The sequence below is a fragment of the Apium graveolens genome, chromosome 11 (genome assembly GCF_009905375.1).
Source record: "Apium graveolens cultivar Ventura chromosome 11, ASM990537v1, whole genome shotgun sequence".
Lineage (NCBI taxonomy): Eukaryota > Viridiplantae > Streptophyta > Magnoliopsida > Apiales > Apiaceae > Apium > Apium graveolens.
This window is the reverse complement of record NC_133657.1, coordinates 173863348-173874339: the sequence shown is the minus strand read 5'-3', so window position 1 is coordinate 173874339 and position 10992 is coordinate 173863348. Positions and strand designations below refer to the sequence as shown.

General features: G+C 39.4%; 1 non-coding gene across 1 annotated transcript; it reads right to left on the bottom strand.

Annotated features, from left to right (window-relative positions):
- Positions 1-4918: 4918 nt before the first annotated feature.
- Positions 4919-5025, bottom strand: LOC141699551 (small nucleolar RNA R71). Its single transcript, XR_012566003.1, has one exon. It is a non-coding gene; the product is annotated as a small nucleolar RNA R71 (small nucleolar RNA).
- Between the last annotated feature and the right edge of the window lie 5967 nt (positions 5026-10992).

Here is a 10992-nt window from a genome sequence, read left to right as displayed (position 1 = left end):
TGGCCATGGTTCCTTGACATTGAGTTTCAAGGCATCCTAGATCTTCTTGGCAGTTTTGTAAGCTATAACCGTGTTTGACATCACAGAATCATGATTGTTATGCAAAATGTTTCTTAACTTTGCATCTTTCAGCACATCTACTTTCTTTTCTGGTGTCCACTCACTCTTCTCCTTAAACTGATAGTGTTCAGCAATAGTAGGAGTTGCAGGCACCAGTTTTGTTGGCATGTAGGGTCCATAATTGATTACGTCGAGATAGTCTGGATCTGTAGCCTCCAGGTGCATGAGTATCTTCTCCTTCCATGTAGGATATTCATCATTTTTCAGAATGGGGATTTTAATACTTTCATACTTGTTTAGAGTCATGTTTAGATCGTTTCTGATTGTAAATTTATCAGTTTGCTCTGATACCAATTGTTGCACAGTAATGATATAATTATTTAAGGGGGTTGGATACAATTGTATAAATATTTCGAATAAGTATAAAAATATAACAGTTCTTTATATTTCTGATAAAAACTGTTACAAACTCTCTCAAGAAATACTGATGTTCTTGAGAGCTGCTAGGTCGTACAATGCTCGAATTAATCACTATGTGATGACCTAAACTGTGTTTATATAATACACAGCTACTACAAATCAGTTTAGGATATGCATTATCAATTACTAATAGAAAATGATACATATCTTCAGCTGAATACATAAAGTCCAATCACTTAGAACGAAGAGATATCCATCTCTCAAAATAAGGAACATACTTAATCTTCACAACAGACTATCTTCAGATGATGATGTTCTGCAGATACTGATGATGCATTAAATCTTGATAGCACATCAAATCCTAATGATATCCAAAATAGTCATATCATGAGCTCCTCCTGATAATTGAGAATCAGCACGTAGCAAGACAATTTTCAGGAGAAGAGGATAATGGTCAATATAAATGACTCTGCGGTAGATAGGTGTATGCAGGTATCCCTCAATTATCTTATCTCAAGGAGGGCATCTGAGTTGGATATTCTGATAAACAAAGTCAGAGTTGTGATTTATGAAGACACTTTATTGCTAGCTGAACTGAAAAATGCTCAAGTGGCTGCTTTTCCAGAAGCATACCTACAGCCAAGCAATGGAGTGTCATACATCTGTCCTACCACCAAACACTTTAAACGCTTTCAAATCCCTAAACAATGTGTCATGGTCAACAAGAATCTAATCATGACTTTGGAAATTGCTTCAAAGGTAAAGAAGAATAAGTATTTTGAAGATGAAGAGATGATTAAGCTATTGGGGAGATATCTAAGGGATGCTGAAGCCAACTTGCCCAAAACTTAAATCAACAAGGATAACTTGGATGATGATGAGCAGAAGAAAGATGATAAAAAAACCTTCTGGCTCAAATCCAAGTCAATCCAGTAAGGCAATTGGAAGCAAGGGTGGAGAGAGGAAGGAAGATGAGAAGAAGGATGGTGAAAGTAAGAGGAGAGGTGAAAAAAGGAGCAAACAAAGACATGATGGCTCAGAACCACACCAAACCCTAAAAATCCAAACACAACTAACTCAACCTTTGGCTCAACCTTCAAAGTCAACTCTCTCAAACATCAAACCACCTCAAGCCTCTAAGCCCAAATTTTTATACAGACAAACTGCTAACTCTTTTCTAAAAATTCCAATCACCACAAGCCAAACATCTCTTAAGAAAATCTCAACCTTACCTTTTGTCAAACCATCACACAAAACTCATTTCAAGTCTGTTGGGAGAAAACCTAAGAAAGCTAAGCCTACTGAAAAAGTTGAAGTTACTGAAAGGGCCATCTGGAATTGTTTCAAACAAAATGATTTTCTATCCTTAAAGAGGTACAGTTTAGATGAAGACTATTTTCAACAACTGACTGAGAAAATAGTTGGAGTCTGGGTTGTTACTCTAAAGGAAGTAAGAATCTACTTTCAAGATGGGTCCTTTACTTTTCTAGGCAGCAATTTGATGGACACTCTCTCTCCAACAGAAATTAAGAGAGTGATAAGTTTGTTGAAGGACAAGGATACTGCTGCAAGAGCATGAAGATCAGTTCTAGATGAATGGTTGATTACAAGGAAGGAGAGAAGAGCAAGGAGTGAAGCAGAATATGAGGAGAAAAGGAGAAAGTATGATGAGGAGACTGAAATATATATCAAAAGATCAGATAAACTTAAAGCAAAAGAGATGAGCAGAATCTCCAAAGATGGAAAATTATTAAATATAAAAGTTGGCTCATTTTCAAATTTCAGAATTGAAATGTTAGATGGTTATCCAAAGCAAGATAGACTCAAACTGATAGAAGCTCTAACAGGGACTCCAATCATAGAGGAACTTGAAATTCTTGTATATTTAAAAGACCTCATTAGAGCAAAATCAGAAGTACCAATCTTTTTCTAATGCTTGTTAATACTCAAACTCAAAATCATCTAATGTACAATTCTTGTAATTGTGTCAATTTTTATATTAGTCTTATTTTCCATTATAACTTGGGGTTAGTCTTGTTAACAGGCATAAATTTATGTTAAGCAATCTTCTCACAAATTGGGGGAGATTGTTGTGCAAGACATGCCTGTACAATAACAAGACTAAGTCAAATTGACAATTCTAAGTAAGTTGTATTGTAATCTTAGTTTCTATTTTATACTTGTAATATTTAAAGTCTATAAAAATGTTAAAAGAGCAGACTGGAGTCTTTTTCTTTAAACAGTATCAAGCCTAAGAATTCAATCTGGAAGAAGATCATGCCTCAGAAGAATTATGAAAAAGCTTGGAGTTGAATAAATCTGTTTTGGGAAAATGTTTGTTAAGCGGCATTTATGTCCATTTATTATGTCCTATAAAGGCTTGAATTGGTGTTTTGTACTCCAGCTATTTGTGTTTTTGATGTGTTTTGTAGTATTTTTGCATTTCAGGCTTATATCAGAAACTCAGGAGAATTGGCTTTGTTTTGATGCTAATTTGGTGTGTCAAGAAGATTGCTCGTGAAAAGACCAACTCAAAACAGCAAGAAAAGCAGAAGTTAGGATTTTCTCCATAGAGTCAGCGTGCCCGCGCTGTATTAGCGCGCGCCCACGCCAGGATTGTAGAAGTGTAGCGCGCCCGCGCTGTAGTAGCACGCGGCCGACCCGGGTCGAATTTCAGGAATCTTGTTTCTACTCTGATTTTGATCCGAAAGACTTCTAATCTGCATGGGCTGCTATATATACATAACTTATGATCATTTTTCATAACAAGACGTACCGGAGCTTAAGTAGAAGGCGTAAGAAGACCATAGAGCACAATTCAACTAAGGCGAAGAGGATCTAGTTTATTCTTGTAATTCTTTATTTTAAGTTGTAACTTTGGATGCTAGTTTTCTTACTTGTAAATCTATACTCATGTTTCATACTTGGTTTTATTATTTATTCAGTGTAAAGACTATGTTTAATACACCATGCTTTTATCGGAACCCACGTTGAAGATGAGTCCGATTATGGGCTAATCGTTATCGTGTGATTCTACCGGATTTACTTATGGATTTCTTTAGCTAATTTGTTTTGATGCCTTAGTGTGGGGTGATTGTATGATATCCTAGTATTGGTTGTGCTTATTCGTCTTATGAGTGTCGCGAACTTATAAGATAGCGCGTTAATCTTTAATGAAGCGAAAATGAATTTAGGGGTTTAGAACTTGCCATGCCACCATAGGTTCATGTATTTGATATGCATGATTCGTAGGTAATTTTAACCATCTTACTTTCCTTATGTAATCATGATAGATAATTGTGCATTAAATTGTTATATTGTCAAATTATATAGACATATAGGGTCTCAATATAATTGGTGTATATTCAGCTTCTATCTCTTTTTTGGATGTTTGGTAGTATGGTATTCGTGCAACGAAAGTTGGCGTTTATCAGTTTCGTGTAATCTGATTAGTGTCATCACCATTGCATGCTAAGGTTAAGAATAAAAAGGCTATTGAATGAAGTATTTAATGAAGTTAGAATCTCATGTTTGTGTTATATACTAATCAATCCTTTTTAAATCTCTTAGTTAATGTTCTTTAGTATAATATCTTAGTTAATCGTAGTTATAAACAACCTCAATTTGTTATTCGTTTTAGCATTGGATAATAACCATACCATTGTTGCATAAGTGCATTGATTAAAATTTACTTAAACCAGTCCTTGTGGGAACGAACTAGAATTAATTCTATATTGCGATCACGTATACTTGCGTGAATATTAGCGCGTGTTTTCATCCTAACAATTTTTTGGCGCCGCTGCCGGGGACTCGGTGTTAATATTAGTTTATGTGTTTGTCATCAGTGTTCGTTAAAGTTCAATGACTCATATATTTTACTTACTTGTTTCCTTGTCGTGTTCAGGTACTCTAGCGAGCGTGTATGCATACACGTTCTCGGTCTCGTAAGAGAACACTGGATCAAGGTGAGGAAGAAGTTGTAATAGTTAAGGAAGTTTTCGAGGAAGTTCTTGTCGAGGAGAAAGTTGAAGAAGAAGCACTTATTGCAATGGGAGAACCAGAAGCGAATCAGAAGGCTTTGATGGATTACTCTCAACCAAAGATTAATGATATTCAGTCTAGCATTATTCGACCAGCCATCTCGGCTAATACCTTTGAGATCAAGTTAAGCACGATTCAGATGATACAGAACTCAGTTTAGTTTGGGGGTTCTCCGACAGAAGACCCCAACACGCATATCAGAGATTTCATCGAGATCTGCGACACTTTCAAGTTCAATGGAGTTTCTGAAGTGACTATTAAGTTGTGGCTTTTCCCATTCTCTCTGCGGGATAAAGCTAAGTGTTAGTTACATTCTCTACCACCAGGGTCTATCATCAAATGGGAGGATCTTGCTCAAAAGTTCTTAACTAAATTCTTTCCTATGGCAAAGACTGCTGCAATCAGGAACGCACTTACTCAATTTGCTCAACAATCTGGAGAATCTTTATGTGAAGCTAGGGATCGCTATAAGGAGATGTTTAGGAAGTGCCCTCACCATGGGATGCCTGACTGGATGATTATTAACTGCTTCTATAATGGTTTGGTTGCTACTTCTAGACCCATGCTTGATGCAGCATCAGGAGGAGCCTTGTGGGCTAAAAGCTATAATGAAGCTTATGAATTGATTGAACTGATGGCTGCGAATGAATACCAGAATCCTACTCAAAGACTATCTCAGGGCAACATAGCTGGAATTCTGGAGTTAGATGCAGCTACTGCTATAGCTCCTCAGCTTAAGGCTTTGACGATGAAGGTGGATTCTTTGGTTTTTTATGGAGTTAATCAGATCACTAGTGTCTGTAAGCTTTGTGTTGTGCCCATGAGACGGAGTAGCGTGCTATTTTTAGTGAATCGGCTCAGTTCATGAGCAACTTTCAGAGGTCGCAGCAGCCTGTGCCAGCCACCTATCATCCTAACAACCGCAATCATCCTAACTTTAGTTGAAGCAATTCTCAGAATGCAGTTCAACAGCCTTATCAGCAGTATCCAGCAAAGTAGTACAACCCTCCTGGTTTTCAGCAACCGCAGTACGTACCAAGGCAACAATTCCAGCTGCAACAGTCCAATGAAAAATCTGAATTGGAAGAGTTGAGGCTCATGTGCAAGAGGCAAGCGGTTTCTATCAAGACCTTGGAAAATCAAATTGAACAAATTGCCAATACCTTGCTAAATCATCAACTAGATACACTCCCTAATGACACTGAAGTGCCAGGAAAGAGGGAAGCTAAGGAGCAGGTAAAGGCAATTACATTGAGGTCTGGGAAGGTTGTAAATCCCGAACACTCTCAAGTTTCGGATGAAGAAGCTGTGGCTGAAGAAGAAGAAGTGCAGAAGGAAGATGAAGGAACTAAGGAAGACTACTGTTAAACACACTCCTCCTGAGGGTAATACAGAGGAGAAGCAGATCTATCCTCCACCTCCCTTTCCTAAGAGGCTGCAGAAGAAAAAGCTGGATAAGTAGTTTGAGAAGTTTCTGGAGGTGTTCAAGAAACTTCATATCAACATACCTTTCGCTGAAGCTCTTGAATAGATGCCTAGTTATGCGAAGTTTATGAAAGGTATTCTTTCTCAGAAAGTAAAGCTTAATGACTTAGAGACCATCGCTCTCACAGAGGAATGCAGTGTTGTGCTGCAACAGAAGTTACCTCTGAAGCTTAAAGATCCTGGAAGCTTCACTATTCCTTGCACCATCGGAAAAGTGTCATTTGACAAATGCTTATGTGACTTGGGAGCTAGTATCAATCTGATGCCCTTGTCAATCCTCAAGAAGTTGGACCTACCTGATCCAAAGCCTACTTATATGACCTTGCAGTTGGCCGATCGTTCTATTACATACCCACGAGGCATTATAGAGGATGTTTTGGTCAAGGTTGATAAACTCATATTTCCTGCTGATTTTGTAATTCTTGATTTCAGGAGGATAAGAAGATTCCAATAATCTTGGGAAGACCATTCTTGGCTACTGGCCGAACATTGATTGATGTGTAGAAGGGTGAGCTTACTATTCGAGTGCTGGATCAGGATGTGACCTTCAATGTGTTCAATGCCATGAAATTCCCCACTGAAAATGAGGAGTGCTTAAAAGTGGAGTTGGTCGATTCTGTGGTTACTGCTGAACTTGATCAATTGCTAAGGTCTGATGCCATAGAAAATGCCTTGTTGGGGAATTCAGATAGTGAAGATGATGAAGGTGATGAGCAGTTGCAATTTCTGAATGCTACTCCTTGGAAGTGGAAGATGGATATGCCTTTTGAATCTCTTGGAATTGAGGAACTGAACAAATCTCCAAAACACCTCAAGTCATCTATTGAGGAGGCCCCTACATTTGAGCTTAAACCATGGACTGAACATTTAAGGTATGATTTTTTAGGTGATGCATCTACTTTGCCAGTTATTATTGCATCTGACCTTTCAGGTAGTGATGAGGAGAAGCTCTTAAAAATTATGAGAGAGTTCAAATTGGCAATTGGATGGACTATAGCAGATATTAAGGGAATCAACCCTTCTTATTTCTTGCATAAAATTCTGCTAGAAGAAGGTAGCAAGCCTACTGCTGAGTAGCAGAGAATGTTTAATCCGATCATGAAAGAAGTTGTGAAGAAGGAAATTCTCAAATGGCTAGATGCAGGGATCATCTATCCCATTTCTGGCAGTTCTTGGGTGAGTCCAGTTCATTGTGTGCCGAAGAAGGGAGGTATCACAGTTGTTGCTAATGAGAAGAATGAGCTCATTCCTACTCGAACAATCACGGGTTGGAGAGTTTGCATGGACTACAGAAAGCTGAACAAGGCCACGAGAAAGGATCACTTTCCTCTTCCTTTTATTGATCAGATGCTTGACCTGTTGGCTGGGCATGAGTACTACTGTCTTCTGGATGGCTATTCGGGCTATAATCAGATTTGCATTGCTCTAGAAGATCAGGAAAAGACTACTTTCACTTGTCCATTTGGTACTTTCACCTTCAGAAGAGTTTCTTTTGGTTTATGTGGAGCACTTGCCACATTTCAAAGATGCATGATGGTTATCTTCTCTGACATGATTGGTCAGAATATGGAGGTGTTTATGGATGATTTCTCTGTATTTGGTGATTCTTTTGATGAGTGCTTGCAGAATCTTGGCGCAGTTCTTAAAAGGTTTGTTGAGACCAATATGGTTCTCAATAAGGTATCTAATAAGGGTCTTGAGGTGGACAAAGCCAAGGTGGGGGTCATTGAAAATCTTCCTCCACCAATTTCTATTAAGAGAGTTCGCAGCTTTCTTGGTCATGCGGGTTTCTATAGGCGGTTCATCAAGGACTTCTCTAAAATCTCTAAACCCTTGTGAAATCTTCTAGAGAAGGATGTCCCGTTCAATTTTGATGACTAGTGCCTAGCTGCTTTTGAGTTCTTGAAGAAGAGTTTGATCACGGCACCTGTCATAACTACACCTGATTGGAATGAACCTTTTGAGATGATGTGCGATGTAAGTGACTATACAGTTGGAGCAGTTCTTGGGTAGAGAAAGAACAACATATTTCATGTGGTCTACTATGCTAGTAAGAGCCTCAATGGTGCTCAACTGAATTATACTACTACTGAGAAAGAACTTTTGGCCATTGTCTATGGTTTTGAGAAGTTTCGATCTTATTTGTTTGGGACGAAGGTGACAGTTTTCACTGATCACGCTGCAATTCGATATCTCATCTCGAAGAAGGACTCAAAGCCTAGATTGATTAGATGGGTTCTTTTGCTTCAGGAATTTGAATTAAAGATCAAGGACATAAAAGGTACTGAGAATCAAGTCATTGATCATCTCTCGCGTTTGGAAGACCCAAGTACAACTTCACAGGATAAGACATTGATAAATGAGTCTTTTCCCGATGAGCAGCTGTTTAGGGTACAAGAAGAAGAACCGTGGTTTGCAGACATTGTGAACTACCTTGTGAGCAATATCATGCCTCCGGATTTATCTTATGCTCAAAAGATGAAGTTTCTTCATCAGGTGAAGTGGTACATATGGGATGAACCATATCTGTTTAGGCAAGGAGCTGACCAAAATATCAGGAGATGTATTTCATACAGCGAAACGGGAGGGGGGGATCTTGCAAGATTGTCATTCGACTATTTATGGAGACCACTATGATGGAGAGAAGACAACAGCTCGTGTCCTTCAAGCGGGATTCTTCTGGCCTACATTGTTTAAGGATGCACATCAGTTTGTTTTTAAAGTGCGATCGATGCCAGCGTGTAAGCAATATGTCCAAGAGGGATGAGATGCCTCTTAATGTGCTTCTCGAGGTTGAGGTCTTTGATGTTCAGGGAATCGACTTCATGGGGCCGTTTGTCTCATCTTGCAATAATCAGTATATCTTGTTGGCAGTTGATTATGTATCGAAATGGGTGAAAGTCAAGGTTGTGCCGATAAATGATGCGAAGGTAGTGCTTAATTTTCTTCATAAGCAGATATTCACACGATTTGGGACTCCCAGAATCATAATCAGTGACGAGGGATCTCATTTCTGCAATCGCAATTTCACTGCTATAATGTAAAGGTATAATGTAAATCATCGCATTGCTACATCCTACCATCCTCAGACTAATGGTCAAGCTGAGGTGTCTAATAGAGAGATCAAGCGTATACTAGAGAAAGTTGTGTATCCATCAAGGAAGGACTGGTCTTTGAAGCTTGATGAAGCTGTTTGGGCATATAGAACAGCATACAACACTCCGTTAGGTATGTCGCCATTTCAGTTGGTGTACGGTCATGGTTGTCATTTGTCTGTGGAGCTCGAGCATAAATCGTATTGGGCTTTGAAGAAGTTAAACCTTGATTTGGATGCAGCTGGTAAAAAAAGAATGCTTCAATTGAATGAACTCAATGAATTTCGACTTCAAGCGTATGAAAACAACAAAATATATAAGAAGAAAGTCAAGAGGTGGCACGATAGGGGTCTAGTGCTCAAATTATTTATGCCGGGGCAGCAATTTATTTTGTTCAACTCTCGTCTCCGTCTTTTTCCTGGAAAATTGAAGTCGAGGGGGTCCAGGTCTTTCATAATCAAAACCATGTTTCTGCATGGAGCTGTGGAGATTTTTGAGAATGATCTAGGCCAAGCATTCAAGTGAATGGATAGAGATTGAAGCACTACTATGGGGATACGACAAACCGTGAGGTGGTTAGTGCTGTTTTATTGTCTACCTGATCTCAAGATTTTACGTCAAGCTAACGACATAAACCAAGCGCTTTTTGGAAGGAAACCCAAGCTTGTTGTACATTAGTAGATAGAGGAAGAAGGAAAAAAAAGAAAAACACAAAAAAATCAGAAAATCAGAAAAATTCAGTGCCAACTACAGTAGCACGGCGCGCCCGCGCTGGGTCCCTGGTTCTAAAAAAAATATTAAACAGAAATTCGGGAATTTGAAGGCAAAATCAATTCCTACCCAAATTTTACTCTCCCACATCCTATATTTCCCTCTCCAAATCAAACCCATTATTCCCATAATCAATTCCCACTCCTTTTCCATAACTAATTCTCTCCCAATCTCCTATATATACATACACTTATACACAACTCCTCCATCACTTCTCAAACTCTCAAACACACAAATCTTTCTTATAAACTTATATTCTCTCAAGCTTATTCAATATCAATGGCACCAAAAAGACAACGAACCCAAGTTAGCAGCAGCACCACTGATTCTTCAAGTGCTAGGGGTGTGAGGCCTGGTTTTGGAACTCCCGAGGCTGAGGCAGAGTATACGAGACTACTTTCGAAGCCTATACCCAAGGAGCGTGGTTTTCTGCCATCACGGAAAGATGGTAAGTTGTTGGAGATGATCTTGGAGATGGGCTGGGTTGCTTTTTGCGAGACACCCGCTGCTATGCGCATGAGTGTGGTGCGTGAGTTCTATGTGAATGTTAAGGCGGGGAAGAACGGTTTCACGGTGGTTAGGGGAATGACGGTGGAGTATAGTGTTGAGGCTATTCATAGGGCGATTGAGCATCCCGAGAGGAGGCCAGAACAGGAGAATTGAAATGAGAAGACGTCGGAGGAGTTTAACTTGGATTTGATTGTTGCTATCCTGTGTGTACCTGAGACTCATTGGAAGTTCAAGAAGGGCACGAACGAGTATGCCACTTTCCATGCATCGTGCATGAACAGGTTTGCACATGCATGGAATTCTTTTATTTGTGCTAACATCATTCCATCTTCTCACGTGCATGATGTTACTATGGAGCGTGCATGTTTGTTGTAGTGGATTCTTCAGGGAGACTATGTGGATCTTGGGATGGTGATTCATCAGGGTATTCTGAGGTTCTTGCGAGGGAGTACTACAGGTTCGATACCCTATGCGTCCATAGTGATGAAGCTGTATGTTGCAGCTGCTGTGTGAGACTCATTGGCCCACACATGAGCAGCTGCAGCTCCCGAGTGCTCCGGTTGATAGTTCGACACTGTTGAGTATGCATGAGTGATATGATGGTAAGCCC